This window comes from Zootermopsis nevadensis, unplaced genomic scaffold, assembly GCF_977971745.1.
Source record: "Zootermopsis nevadensis isolate Lab colony 2312 unplaced genomic scaffold, Znev_1.0 Znev_ptg000022l, whole genome shotgun sequence".
NCBI lineage: Eukaryota > Metazoa > Arthropoda > Insecta > Blattodea > Termopsidae > Zootermopsis > Zootermopsis nevadensis.
This window is the reverse complement of record NW_028259154.1, coordinates 24,725,412-24,741,933: the sequence shown is the minus strand read 5'-3', so window position 1 is coordinate 24,741,933 and position 16,522 is coordinate 24,725,412. Positions and strand designations below refer to the sequence as shown.

Genomic DNA, 16,522 nt, shown 5'->3' with positions numbered 1-16,522 from the left:
GTATTACGTATTATATTTCCTATGTCAATATCCAAAATCACGACTTGAAAATTAATTTTACAGATATAAAACATCCAAGTACAACCTCCAAAATCAAAAGGAAGAGACAAAAAACTTAAAATTAAACAAATTAAAATAATCAATATACGCGACGCAAAATGTACAACAGTTTTTAAAATATATTAAAATTTATAGACCTGATGATGATGTAATACACATTGAAACATGTCGTCGATACAAAAAATGTAACAAGATGCAGTGTCTACTGAGAATGTTATAATTTTAAATAATTTTAAACAACATTATTTTAAGTTTGTGTATAGACGGAAAATAAAAATATTGTATAAATAGGAATCTATTTCTTATTCTCCCATTTATATATAGCTATATACAAATATTCTCCTATTTTACGTTTCTATGTAAAGCAGGGACCGACAGAGGAGCAAACTACACTCCTATCATTATTTTTTGAACGCCGTTTATGCAAAGAAAATATAATAATCCATATAAATGTGACTGACTTCAACTGGCTTGGCCTATTATAATTTATTTTATATTACGTCTCAACCTAAAATCTTGGCTAACGTTAAATCATTTCAGAACTGTCTTTTATAGGGATGACAAGAGTGTCCCTTCACCCTGTTATCTTATACTAGCTACAGTTACGATAAGTATACTCCGAAAGACAATATTCTGATTAATGGTTGACACAAGAAAGTCTCTCTCCACACACGTGCGTGATTGATTGATTTGCTAATCCTGTTATGTCATATACGTAAGAATATGACGTATTTAAATACAGTTTCTACCAAAGAGATATATATACACATTATAATACTGAATTGTTCCCACCGTTCGTCAGCTGTATGGGAATAAAGACACGTGGTATCAACAACACGGGGCATCCCAGCCTTTCCAGTTCTGACGTATGTAATGGTTTAGATAATTATGAAGCCTATTTCATGTATTGGACATCTTTTAGAAATTCTGTATTCATATCGTGCAACGTGGGACTTATTAGGTTGGCTACACTGAGCTGAAGTTCATTTATCAGCCTCTGCTATGTGTTCGGGGCATCGATTTAATCTCAGTTTGTTTAACGATTATGGTTCAGCTGTAGAGGCTATGTAGGAACGGGTGAGATGAGAAGGTGTGATCATAATTCCTGAACAGTACGTATTTAAAAAAGACGGACTTGGTTCATTTTTATATACCGTCCCTGTGATTGTATAGACTGAGAAAAGACACTGAAATATGAAGCTAGCTCATAAATAGGTCGAAATCTAAACCTCGGTCTTCGGGGATAGAGGTTCACAATATTATCGCTACGCTAACCTGCTCAAAGCGGTCGATACAGCTTTGGAATGGACACGCTGAAGTGTTAGTTTTGAACTACACAGTCGCACAAAAGTCCTTTTGACATAAACATGTCCTTTCATTGGGGAATTCTCTGCTCTTCCTGGATGATGTGATGTGGGGTCCATCATAGTGATGTTTCCAATCACTCTTAATTTTGCGTAGTTGCTCTACATGTCTGTCTTGTCGTCTTTGTGTGACTACAGGAATCGAGCAGTCTCGTTTTGCTGTAAAGGTCTGGACTTATTTTCGGAACGTAACAGGTTTTAATCACTGCTGGTTACCTTTTACTCTGAGGTTTCCGCTTCTTCTCCTCAGTCTCCCCATATGAATACCAGTTTAGTATCTCGTAAAAGGCCGAGATAATATTTTTCCAGATACTACGAACTGTCCACTTATGCGTGATCTCTTATAACCTAGAAGTCTGTCACACTGTAATTAACTGTATGAAACAGAGTTTTTATGAGACGCTGAGCGTTGTTAAGTTCATATTTCGTAATATGCCAATATTTTTACGTTAGGTGGTTTAAACCTGCCCGTCGCCAGGTGCTTTGTATCGGATATTCGCTAATGCTTACTCAGTTGCCTACCCCTCTGCATTCTCTACCTGAGGAGTGGTCGCACTGTCGGTACATGGACCATTCGTAATGATGTCTCTCAACAGCTGCGTTAGTAATGAATTCGTATTTGCTGATAAACAGGATCATGTATTTAAATCATAAACATTCAGATGGTTTTGCATATTCATGAACTTTACACTGAAATGTGAACTAACCGTCAATCAATCTGTCGCATATTTGAAAATCCAATCGCATTGAAATTCAAAGTGCGGACATTAGCTCTCCACTGCTCAGCTTTCTGGTCATTTGGTGTCTATAGAGACCGCCTATCGTCGTTCGGGTTCTTCTTAAAACCATCGGAAACTTGAGTCGAATGTTGAGTAGGAACTTAAAATTCTACATCTGCACCTAGATCGTTACGTGGTATCCATACTAGTACAGCCAAAACCGGTACACTGCTCTTTCATATTCAAATATTTATGATTTTATTGTATTCTCCCTTTTCGTATGTCACAGTTTATCGGTTACTCCATGCACATACAATTTATTCATTCATTCTTAACTTCAGTTACTGCCCAAGTAAACCAGTTATACGTTACAACATTTTTCTGATATCATGGCCACAGTCAGAATATGTGTTGTTTCAAATAATTACAATTAATTCCTTGGAATTTTTACTGAGAAAATATAATCCCATGTTGTGTCCCTTGTAAATGGATCTTTATTTTATTACATAACTGACATCATTATTGTTATGTTTTTAAATTTATTATGCGAAATGTTTACACAGTATAATCGTAAACAGTAACAAGAGACTTAACGAAGAATACTTCAAGGTAAGATGGCTGTCTTGTGGGTTGTGCACGGCTTAATCATCGCCCTGGTGATGGAGGCAGCAAGAATCTTTTAAACATCGATAATCTTCTGCCAGACTACACGGCGCTGCAACCCAGAAGACAGCCATCTTTAAACTCACCGCCGTGAAAACCTCAAATCCTACATATTTGAAACAACAGCTCGTCTAAATAATATTTATAAATCTTATTTAAGAAAAACTGTACCTCTCGGTGTAAGACAATCGCATAACCACTGCCAAAAAATTTTGTAGTCTCAATTTTTATTTTACGTTTCCTCAATAAACACTAATACGAAGCTTCTAATTTGTGTCTAATCAGTATCAAATATTGTGTTAGGAAGTAGTTTCCACACTTGTGGTTTGCTTCTAATCTATTCGCTTCAGTTTCCTCGTTCCTAAACTTCAGTTCTTGAAGAGAGCTACATTATTATGAAACGCCCTGTATAATCGAACCGACTGGCTGATTTGATTAGCATCGCATTGCTTCCGGAATCTTTCTAGAACTGCTTTCTCCCTCTGCTCTGCGAAACTTTCTCGTGAAAACATTTCCTGCCGTCCATTAGCGGACAAGGAAATTTCTCAAAGACGCTTATAGAATCCGTCATTTAAATGGAATCGCCTTATTCTTCTCTTGCTGCTGCAGGAGGTATCAGTTCGCATTGGAATATTTGCTGATGGTTGCCAGGGTAAGGCGTTTCTAGACAACTAAATGTTTTAAACTAAATTGGAAAAATATGTTCTTCGTAATTCTTCATGATTCATCGGCATTAATATTGATTTATTGCACTCACAAATCAATTAATGGGCATGGAGGATTGGATGTGCTTCTTATACACCCTCTTATCCGAATACCAACCTCATATACAAGTACGAGGTGCGATCGGAAAGTTTCAAGACTGCGCCTATAAAAACCCGTACACTTATCTCAGGTATTAAATTCATCCATCACCCTCGAAGTAGTTCCCCTGGGAGTGAACACAACGATCCCAGCGCCGCTGCCAAGCCTGGAAGCATCCCTGGAAATCTTTCTTTGTCAGCCTGTTAAGCACCATCTGCGATTCTGCCTGAATCTCTTCTATCGTCTCAAATCTCCTTCCCTTTAGCTCAAAGATCTTGCAAGAACCGACCCCAACTTCCTTTCTAAGGTTATCACAGGTGATGAAAGCTGGGTTTACGGGTACGATCCGGAAACGAAGCAGCAATCTTCACAATGGAAGAGTCCATCGTCACCACCTCAAACAGCATGGCCGTCATCCCGCACCCTCCTTATTCGCCGTGTGACTTCTTCCTCTTCCCAAAGATGAAAATTCAGCTAAAGGGAAGGAGATTTGAGACGATAGAAGAGATTCAGGCAGAATCGCAGATGGTGCTTGACAGGCTGACAAAGAAAGATTTCCAGGGATGCTTCCAGGCTTGGCAGCGGCGCTGGGATCGTTGTGTTCACTCCCAGGGGAACTAATTCGAGGGTGATGGATGAATTTAATACCTGAGATAAGTGTATGGGTTTTTATAGGCGCAGTCTAGAAACTTTCCGATCGCACCTCGTACTACTTCCTTTCTCGCAAACGAGTAACTGGCGATTAAGCCACGGCGATATAATCATATTATTCGCATTGGAAGAAATATCTCTATACCCGTATAACCTATATTAATCATATTTTTCAAATTTAATAAAGGCTGGGCTCCTCAAATTGAAAGAATTAAAGTAAACGTACTTCTTAAACTATTATTAAATTCTATAATTCTTGCATTAAATAACCGAGGATGAACTTTAAAGAGAACTTCGGACGATTTAAGCCGGGACGGATCAACAAGTGAACTAACTCATTAATTTCTACGTGATAATGATGATTACTGCAATAATAATCGAAGTATTATGAAATACTCAGTGGGAGATTTCTGAAATTGTTCATTTTAAGCCAAAGCTCGTCTAAGTAATATTTAAGAATTGATTCCGTACCGCGAAGAAAACAACTCTCCACCATTACAAAGATCAGCTGGTTAATGTTGTTTAGTGAAATAATCGCTGTTTGCAGTGGGAATCGTACAAAACCTGTAAATACAAATTGCAAAGTTACTGACTGTTAAATCATGTGGGGAAATAAAAGTTACCACTAGGTATTAAAGGGTCGATTAAGTCATAGTACAAAGTACCTCTTGAGAAGCTGATGATAGTACGTTCAGCTGGTCAAGAAAGTTTTGGTATTTTATGGAACCCACAGGTTTATTAACGTGTTTACAAGAGCCTTTAATTCGCGACCTATTTATATAAGATGCAGTTTAATATTATCCTGGTATGACGTCATTTCTCCCATACTTGCTATCTTTTTGATTCGATCATTCTGGTAAATTACACGCTTCTAACTTTTTTTACACAAATGTTCTTCATCATTTGTCTTTTGCCCTCTGTTGGGTCCTTATTTTTTCTCGGCTTTTGCTTATATTTTTTTATTCCCTCGAGGTAAAAGACCGTGTTTCTCATAAAGCAACAAATATAGTTACATTTTTTATATTTTAGTCTTCAGGTTTTTTGCTAGCAAGAATCTCCTGAATTTTGTTACTGTTAAATGTTTACTTCTGCCTTCATATTTTTTGTTCTGTATTCTGGTTTTAATTGGTTACTCCATTTCTGTTTGGTTATTGAAAGGGATTTTCAACGTTGTTTTTCGTGCATTTAAAATGTCACCCATACTTAACGTACATGCGTACAAAAAATGTATCGATAATTGTAGCTAATAAGTCAGTGGAAGTACTTCAGCGGAAGATGTGATGATGATGATTTATAAGCTGCAAAATTAAGGTGCTCTTACTTTGTGGAGACTGTCTGAAAGTAGCTTCGTAGCTGTTGCTAAATCTGCTGAAGCTGTTTTGCTGTTTACTCGTATTGAAGTTAGATTAGATCGCTGTCTATAAAACGAAAAGTGAATGTTCTTTGTCACTACGTGGCGCGAGTTTCGTTTCAAGTTTCCCACAAAAGGGCTCTCAGTCTCATAAAATGGCGATAATAATTTATACCCAGCCACTTAATTATAGACCAGTGAAAGTTTCTGTACGACTGTTTCACCTCATATTCTCAAAGGCAGTGTACAGCACATTTCATAAAATTACATATCGCTAAAATGAAATTTATTAGTGACGTTAACAAAACTTCTTAAATATTTAAATTATATATATTCTTTATATTACTTGCAAACGAAAATGGCACAAACTTTCCATTAGGTTAGCAAAAAATATGAATATACTATACGAGTCAGAAAACCCTGATGGAAAACACTACTTGGATGACCTAGTCGAAGACGGAAGAATTATATTAAAATTAATGTTTATAGGAAACTGTATTTATCTGATACATTTCAGAAAGATCCAGCGGGTTTCTGTGAAAACATTAATGATCATTTGGGTTGCATACAAGATCAGGGGTTTCTTGACTAACTGACGAACTACTAGCTTTTCGTAAGGGCCGGGCTCCATAGAGTTGATAAGTTGTTTTTAAATGGTGAGATGACTGTCTTACGAGACGTTTCTTCATTCACTCTCATACAAGCTGACCGACGTTTCAGAGGTACTCACTGTCTTCATCATAAGGGCGACCTGACGATGGCGGAATTTTTTGCCCCTCTGAAATTCGGTCAACTTCTGAGAGTCTACAAGGCCGAAGATTCGAGAATATAGTTATTTTTTTATCTGTTTTTGCGTGTTTGTGAGGATGCGGTCGGTTCAGAGTTACGGGTCTGTCTATAGTTCGTAAATACCCGCCATATTTTTATCCGGACCTCTCCGTCCGGTTCCGGTCCCCAGGTTTAAATCCCCGCGTTGCACCGTTCATGTTTGTGACGCGCGTTTATTGGGAAAAGGGGAGCACTCGTTTCAAAAATTAGTTATTTTCTAAAGAAGAGCGTGGGAGAGCGAGTGAGAGAATTGCAACAAATCTTCGTTTCGCTACAATGTTCCCAGCATGCATCGCGTCCATTAAGCGAACCTGTTACCATGGAAATGAATATATACTCGCCTTATGGCTTTGCAAATTAGCATTTATCTCTCTTTGGCAATAGGCTATTAAGTATGATATCATCGGGCAAACCATAATTCAACAGCTGGCTTAGTATGAAAATTCAAATAAACTCATGCTCATTTGTTTCCATAGCAGTAGTCTCCTGTTATTTGTAATTTCGAAAGTTTCTTCAGGGACCTGACAATGCTTTTTTGAAGATAATTGAGTTCCCTTATCGTCGTTCCTCTGTTAATATATATTTACGAAGACTTTACAAGAATTTCTTGAAATAACTCAATGACCCCTATGTTCGACGCCCTAAGACGCGACATTCTCGGACCCGTCACTGAACGTCGCAACACGTACCGTCACAACTCCGACTTCAATTCCAAATCAAGCCTCAAGACGACATACGTGAGGATACATACAAATCAGCACCGAGCGTTGAGACGCCGACAAAGAAACCAGACATAACGTACATGAGCTTGGTGAAGGCACAAGACAACACTCTGGTAAATCGACGGCAGGCGTCGCGACGCCTGCAGTTGTAAAACCACTTAAGAGTCATGAAACCTGATAAGCAAGACAAGACACTAGCAAAGCGACTTCGTCTTAGTGTGATATCAGTAGCGAACGTGAGCCTGGGAAGCCACAAGACACGACGTTGGAAAAACGACGCAGAGCATCGTGACGCGTATTGACAAGACACCAACTCAAGATTCCATTTTTACACCAGGCGTCACCAAAATATGCCATATTCATCGAATATTTTCCTCGGAGTGTTATGGATATGGTGTTGAACAACCGATGCTGAACGTCGGGGTTGCTAGGCGTTGAGATGTCAGCGAAGAATTTAAAACCAAGTTAATCGAAGCCTCCGGACAACCTTACAGCGGATGCTGACAAACCTACGATGAGCGTCAAGATGCCACTATCATTTGTATCGGTGAGCTTCCGGATGTCATTCTACATGAGTATGGAAATCCGGCGCCGAGCGTCGTGACGCAAATTCTTATACGTGGGACAGTTGAACGTAAGCATGCTATTGGACACGATGTTGAAACGACACTAATCGTCGCGAGATTTCCAGAAGACGCCACTCTTATCGCAGGTATATATCCAATACCAATAGAAAACACGTTTAAAAACCGACGACAGTTGCCGTGATGTCGCCAAAGTCCGCCATTTGTGAGACAGATGAATGTCAGGATGTCATTAGACGCGGCGTCGGAAAACCGACGCTGAGAATCGCGACGCCTTTTACTGAGATCACTCCTAGAGACGTCACATTTACAGCAAATAAGCTTCCGAATGCCATTATAAACGACGTTGGGAAAGAGACGCAGAGCGTCGCGACACCATTCGTGGCGCCTCAGAAACGCCATTTTTTCACAAAAAAAACCAAAATGGTATTACACACAACGTTGGAAACACGACACCTAGCGTTGCGACGGCAATCTTTGTGACGCCGCCAATACACACCATATTTGGTACCGATGAATTTCAGGTGTTATTGGAAACCCAACGCCAGTCGTCACGACGCCTGCAAATGAAGCTGCATTTACCACAGGCAATCTTTTGGATTTAATTGGAAGCGACAATGAAAAGCCGACGCCGCCAACAGACGCCATATTAGGATAGAAGATCCTTGGGAAGCCTTTGGACACCAAGTTGAAACATCAACGCCCAGCGTCGTGATGCCGCCAAGGGACACTATATTTAGCGCAGGCTGTGCTCGGGATACCACTGGACATGACACTGGAGACGCGACGCCGAGAGTAGCGGAGTTTAACTTCGTGACGCAGACTTCGTAATGGGAATTAATACATGATTCTGGCAAAGTTTTAAAGTGTCATCAAAGTCGCTACAGTGTCTCGCCGCAGTAGGACTGCGGGCTCTCCGCTGTTATTTAATAAAACAGTTCGTACAGCAAAGAAAAGACGGCACTTCACCATTACGGAGATTAGTTTTTTTAACTCTGTTTAAGGAAATAATCGCTGTTTACACCGAGAATTATACGAAATATATTAAATACAGACTTGTAGATTGTCAAGCAGGTGAAAGAGATATGTATCAGTGGTCTAAATCGTAGATATTTGCGAACAAGTTGGCTGGCTTGTATAAAACTATTACTGGGGGGAAAATATAAGTCCTTAACTGGTCTTCATTTCTTGAAGTAGAGGCTGCTCTGGAAATAGTTAAGCGCATAAAACATGAAACGTTTAACACGCACGGTTTTAAGTAACTATGTAGCTGTTCCCCTCCCCGCTTCTTACGTAATACTGGCAGATGATACAATCTTTATTTTTCTAGAGTCGTTTGCTCCAAATGGTTCCTTGCCCATGTTTCATTAGGTTCTTAAATGTATAGATACGTTTAAAAAAGAAATTGTTTTCAGTAGAAGTTGGGGGGCTGGGAGGGGGTTTATGGTACTATGCATGGAAGTCTTCTCTCAAGGGTATTTGACCGCACCACAACCCAGTTAGTAAAATTCTATTTTCTCAGCCCATCTTTGTCACTTCTAGTTTACAGGTTCCTGGTTTATTTCGCTTATTTCTTGCACATAAAATGGTTTCGTCCAATGTTCTTCGCTTCTCCGTTATCTCTTTTCTTTCTTATGTGACTATAAGTGCTTTTATAGTGCAAAAGCGATCTATGTTCACTTTATTTTTACCTTTTGTAGAGACCGGTTCGTGCATAAAGTGATTATTATTTTTCGTGATTGCGTTAAGTAATTGAACTGTAGTGAACAAAAATATTTATTAATGAAAATATCTTAATAAATAACTAAATTAATCGAAGAAAATATCTACAACCAATTTGCTGCTTGGCGGCGAACGACAAATTGCGTTGTATGATGATTTTTGTTTTTAATAAATGGAAGAACAGTGTTCTCCAACTTTATATCGTTACAGCAGTCGACTTCATAAGCCTTGGAGCAAGAATGTTTGTCGTATAGACTCGACGAACCCCGCGGTTGCTTGCTGCTATTGCAGACTAGGATCCGAGACACTGAGATAAAGGCCCCAGCTTCCCCGCTATCATAATCGGAATTCCCTGCAGGGTCATAAACAACTATTTTCTGTACCGAAATTTCCCTCCACAGGTATGCGTTATAATTTAATTAATTCCCTCGGTCGGGAAGAGTGCGTCTACCGGTTCATACCTTCGTATCCACGTACGTAACTAAGCAACGTCCGACCGACGTCCTGCTGGATTCCACACTGTGACTCGCGAGCTCATGTTGAGAATCAGATAATAGTGAATTACGTAGTTTCAAGATAGAAAAAGATAGAAACGTAAGTTAGATGAATTCAGTCAAAGGAAGAAAACACATTGGAGGGGATGAAACAAGTTGGAGAGGACAGTGTTTTGACCTCAGAGAGAGGAAATAATATTTGGAGGACACAGGAAATATCGTACAAAGGATCCTCGTAATATAGACCCTTTTTGCAAGAAAGAAGGACAATTAGTTCCGTATAAAATGTAATATATATTGCTTTCGTTTAATTTAAGAGCCGGACAAGTGATTGGACTTTTCGAAAATGTCATTGTGATGAGAAGTTTTTATTACTACCGGGCTATTTTAATTACTACGCCTTTTTGTGTATAAATTATTCGTACTGAAAACGCCTTGCTGATCATTTGGAGCAGTGTGATTGCCCGTTTCTGATTGTTAAAATTAAAACAATAATTTCGGGAACTTGTATATACAAATGGAAGGTTTCATTCTTTCCGTGTTTTGAAGAGTGAGGAGATTCGTGTTTGTGGTTAGAAGACACGTGATTTTTTCTGCAGATCGTGTATGATACAAACGTTAATAAAATGTTCCTCTTTGTGTCTAACAAAAATGAGTTGTTATAAATGCAAATTTTATTGCAACATAAATAATCAAGGACGCATCTCTTAACCTTTGTATAATGAGCATTTGTCAAGTTAAGTAAGTTACAAATGACTTTAGTTAATGAGTGATTGTTTCCCAAAAACGTTTCTCGAAGACAAATCCCGGGCATCGTCTGAACACGATTCGTACAGAGACGTTTGAGTTTATAAAACCCTGAGCACCAGAATTTTTTATTAACTAATAAAATGGCTTGCAAAGTTAATAAAAACTTTGTTCCTTTAGTGAGAAGTAGCATTGAAACCAACGAAGTCACTTTTACTTTAATTACAGCCACTATTCACCGTGCACTAGCGAAAAGAGTAACGAAAATCTCAGTAGACTGGGGTTGCACTTTGTTTCAGGCAAGTCTTGCGTCACTTTGCTATAGAATAAAAGCCTCTGTTTATCCCTTGCGTTGTACAAAAATACAGTACGTAAAAGTAAAGTAAGCAGACGGGAGACTGAAAATAAAGTGTGCGCGTGTATCGTAACTTGGTCGCTGAATGTAAAGAGAGTAAAGTGCGAAGTAGATTAAAATAAGGTTTTTTGAAACATGAGTAGGCGTACGTTTTGGTAAAATGAAAAGGGAAACTGCAGAGGAAATGTATTGGAAGTATCTGTACTGTTAGACCTGTTAAATTACAGTCAATGATGATATAAAATCCTGGACAGAAAGGCAACTTGAGGATTCGGTAACAAGTCTGCGTGCAGAAAACAGTAACAAAGAAGGTAGCTGTCCTCTGGGTTGTTGCGTCGTGTAGTCTTGCAGAAGTTTACCGACGTTTCAGACGCCCTTGCTGCATCATAATTATCCTGATAATAGAAAAACAAAAAAGGTAAAGAGTGAAGAAAGAATAGAGGAATAATTAAAAGGAGGTGAGAGTGATAAATAAGTCATACATATATTTATTCTTCAAGTCTATACACAAACTATATTAATATTGATGTTAAAAATTAAAATTGATATAAATATTTCGCGCTATTCATCGTTTCCTCGATGTTACAATTTGCGCTATATATTACAACATGTTTCGATGTCTCAGCATCATCTTCAGGTTTTATTTTTAAAACTATTCAATATTTTTTAATGCACGCTTTTCAGTATTTGTAGATTGTAGGTTGTAGTTGTGGATGTTCCTTTTTTTCTTCTGATTCTTTTGCATATTATGTGGTGTATTATGTTATTTGTTCATTATTTCTGTGAAATTATCAACAATATAATTAACATTATTAATATTATTTATATGTAAATGAGTTTGGATATTGTTATAAAAGTTCACTATAAACTATAAACTTGATAAATAAGTATTAAGTAATTTCTGATGGTTAATCGTGTTCTAAAGAACAGACCTCGAAAGGGTGAAGGATTCTTCTGTATAATTGAAACAAACATTTTAAAAAAAAAATCACGTTCCAATCTGATTGTTTTGAATTCGAACAAATAGTTTGAATCTGGCTTAATTCTGTACGGGCATCAGCTACGGACATCTCGTGCAGATGTATTTATTCCATTCTTTCATTTTCTTTGCTCTCAAGTGCAGAAGATAATAGCGATTGGCTTTTATAATGTTGTTACCCCTTGTTTTCTCAGAATTGGGTACCGAAAACGTAATTATTCAGTTGAATTGAATAAAAATTTTCTTGGATATTATCCATCGTCTAGTAAATATAAAACGTAAAACGACGTTTCGGAGATGGGACTCTATCTTCGTCTTCAGGTTCCTACACAGTTGGGCCCACTAGATAGAGAGTAGGAACCTGAAGACGGAGATAGAGTCCCATCTCCGAAACGTCGTTTTACGTTTTATATTTACTAGACGTTGGATAATATCCAAGGAAATTTTTATTCAATTGACTCTTCACCATCGTCAAGAAGTTTTAGATTTGATATTCAGTTGAACTTCCGGCTTTAAAACATTTCTATATAGACACGTGAAGATGCAAATACTCAGATGGTCTCAAGTATCCAAGGTTTTACTGCTGCTGTCCTCTTGATTTAAATTTATCAAATTCCCCTTTTCTGTCGAGGCCATTAAATTACCTGTTTGAGCACAAGTTAACAAGAAACTAGAAATTCCAATCTCACTCTGTTTCAAGCTTTTATCTCTTACCACTCTTCACTCTTTTAACTTTAACCCTGAAAAACGAGCCGGCGAGACCTGGAAATCTTCTGATGTGATTATCTCTCTCCTCTTCTTATTAAAAAATGTCTGTCACTTGTCGCCATAAATTTTTCTCTTTAGTCAATACCCTTCTATATTTTTAAGTCTTTCTCAACTTCAGACTGTTAATAGACCCCCGATGTGAAGAAAAGATTAACGTTTGAAGCAGACCCGTCTTGAAACGCTATCAAAGTATGTTCCCGTGGGGTTTGAAGAATCCACAATTGGAAATGGGTGAAGGATGCTTGTCGTCTTTTGTAAAACTGCAGAAATTGGGCCGTAGCTGAATGGAGGAGGCGTTATTTTCCACAGCGTAATTTCCCATGTGGCCAGAATAACAGGAATGCGATAAAGATTATTCCCTCAGACGTTCACTAACGGAGTACTTACAACCTACCGCTGAAAGCTTCGTACCTGATCACTGTGAGTGAACAATGAAGGTAAAAAGATGAGTTGTTATGATGGGGAAAAATGCTGTAAACAATCCCTAAGAACATGTTTACCGCACGTATGACGCAGTCTGAGAGGTTATTATGTGGAGAAAATGGAGCACTTAGTTTGTAAAACTCAGTAAAGTGATTTGTTTTGGGGCTGGATTTAGTTCTCAGCACGAACACTGCGATGTTTTTCTTCGCCTCTTGGTGCAGAACAGTTGTACTTAGTGTCGCGAGTACCGACGGCTATCGGGCGTCGATTGATATAGGTAGCTGGAGCCAGACGTCTATCTGTCATCCAGAGACCGATTTCTGAACCACCGGGTACAAATTTCACCTCTGCACTCCCATTCGCCTTCATGCTGGAAATGTCCTTACCGAAATATATTAGTCCCCAGTATTGATATTATTTGAAAACAATTATGGATTCACTGCGCATGCGTTGTTGATCGCACTGGAGTGAAGTGGGGTGATCGACTTGATGCTAGTACCATGGAGTATTGTCATAAATATGACTATTAAAATAATATAGTGATGTGCGGACACGGGGTGCAGTGATTTTTTCCAGGGAAGAGAGGATCGTAAATTTTATAGGAGTCGAGGGTAGGAGGAAGTCTCCCTGGCGACAATCGATTACATGCGAGGAGATTCATATGCGTGCAATAAAGGCACAAAGACCATTTTATTTTTGTGTGTGTTTATACGTAATTGTAATTTGCAATTCTGATGGTTGGAGAGAACAGCGTCTCAACTTACTTTATATAATGAAACGCATACATACATATACAAATATATATTTTTTAATTTCCGATCTACTCTTCTTATTTTGTATATATTTATTTATTATTTCAGTCTATACACAAACTTAATTTTTAAAATGTTGTTGTTAAAATTAAAATTAAAATTTAGCGCTTTTCATCGTTATTACGATGTTACATTTCAGCGCTTATTATTTTACGACATGTTTCGATGCTATTGCATCATCCTCAGGTTTTTTATTGTTATTTTCATCTTTAAAACTAATATATATTTATTAATGCAACCATTTTATTGATTTATTTGTTTTGTAGATTTCTTTTTGTAGGTATTCCTTTTGATCTTCGTAGTGTTTTGCATATTTTTGGTCAGTTGTTCATTATTCTGTGAAACACAAACGTGACGCATCTAAACTACAAATTCTTCTTATTTTATAAGGAAAATTCAATGGTACAGTCGTAAATCAATCGATTTGTCACTGGAATAATGAAATGTGTAAAAATGGATCCCCGGAAACATTCGACTTTTGATACAGTAATTTCGGTTGTTTAATTTGAAGCAATAACATGGCCGCCAAGCGACATCTCCATAGGTCATGGACCAGCTTAGCTAGACCTATTGAATTTGGTGTACGTGTAGTTCACAATAAAGTATACGCTGTTGTATATGATAAATCGTTTATTATTTAACAATTCCATATATCACATATTGCGAAACTTTTAGGTTAATTGCCAATGTGAGATTACGCGAGGAATATTAGCTGACCTGCTAATTGGGCCTGAAAACCTGTCGAGCACGACCACCATGCTGTTCACGTTCAGAATTCTAGTGGGGAAATCCTGAAAGGAAGAAATCCCTTGGAAGACATGGAGGTAGATGGGAGAATATTATCAAAATTCGTCATAAGTAAATAGGTTATTAGTGTGTCGACTGGTCATCACATTGAACCACTTGAATTTCACACTATTTAAGACCTATATTAATATTATCATTCATATATATATATGGGTCTTTTTAATTATATCACTTTGTCATTGGTTTCATGGCCCTAAAAATATTTAGCGAAGACGACAACATATGCAGCTCTTAATAATAAATGACCTCCGACCTCTTGTTAATTCCTCGCATGTAAATCTAATTATTATATTCACACTTTGTTTTCAAATATTGAAGACGAATCTTAGTCTAATGCTCTCTGTATCACGTCACCTTTAATACTGAGCCACGCTCCGCCCGATTGTCATCAAATACGGCACAGAATTCGTACACAAAGTGAGTGGTCCCTGGTGAATGAGGAGAATTGTGGCCACTGCCTTGTCGGTTTGATGCTTGGGACCTGAAATTGTCCTCGTGAGAGATGTCGGAAGTTGTCATTGCATCCAGGATTTCATCTCTGGTCCGTAGTGGTGACCTACATGCTTTCGTTATTTGGTCACCTAGAGAAGGGTTTCTGCTGGACCTTGCCGTCTGATTATCACCCTCTATTAAACTGCCATTGATTCGGTAGGTATTATTTGTTTCAAATTTCACTCCGTTCTCACTGACTTCTCTGCAGTGCACACCTTTTTCTTTCTTCCTTTCCACTCAGTGCTGATAAAACTGATACTTGTATTTGTGTTATGTGTGTAAAATGCCACTTGAGAGACCTAGGCGTAGATGGGAGAATAAAATTGAAGTATGTATATCAAATAAATACATTGGGAGGGTGTGGAGTTTATGGAGACTTTCATGAAGACGGTGATAAATTTTCGAGTTTTATAAATAGGAGAATTTTTTTCGTAACTTGGAGAAGAAGGACCCTTCGTATACAGTCATTAAGTTTCTGTCTGCGGTGAAAATGTTGAATAAGCGAAATGAATGTTGGAATTTGTAGCGGTGTTCGCGTAAGGTTAGCTAGATCTGATTTCCCAAAAACAAGTAACACACAGGACATGGCACTCAGGGATACGTAGTCGCCTCCAGTCCATGCAATTTTGACATAAAACCCTTGCTCCCTGCAAAACAACTGTTAAATCTTATGCTATCTTTATATACTACTCGTTACTATATGTATCCTTATAACCTTTACCGTTATTCATTATAGATGTAACAGTCCATATAGAATTTTATACTTGTAACTTTATATATGATACCCGTTCTCTTCACCTAAAAATGACTCGCGTGGGAAATAATACTGGAAAGATTTATACGTACGTACGCCATATAATTCTCCCTTTGCACAAGACATCATAAATGAAAGTCTCTTCATGTTCTGTAGGATACGCTACAAACATCATCAGTTCTTGTATACACGAGAAATCTGAAACAAACAATTTCATTGTCAACGTTTCGGAGAAACGTGTCCTCGCTGACTCCATCATCAGGGTGACGATGTAAAATACAACATTTTCACAGGCAGTTTGATTTGAATACGTTATGAGAAAAGAATACTATTTTAGACGACCACAATTTATTATATATTTCCCTAACGAGAAGGAAGCTCCCAGATTCCAAGTAACGGTTTCTTCTCACATTGTATCTACTT

At 38.0% G+C, this 16,522-nt stretch overlaps 1 protein-coding gene across 11 annotated transcripts in view; it reads left to right on the top strand.

Moving 5' to 3' along the window:
• The window catches only part of rsh (Rap GTPase activating protein radish), a 391,302-nt gene that overhangs the window by 229,865 nt on the left and 144,915 nt on the right, over nt 1–16,522 (top strand). The window lies entirely within an intron of this gene.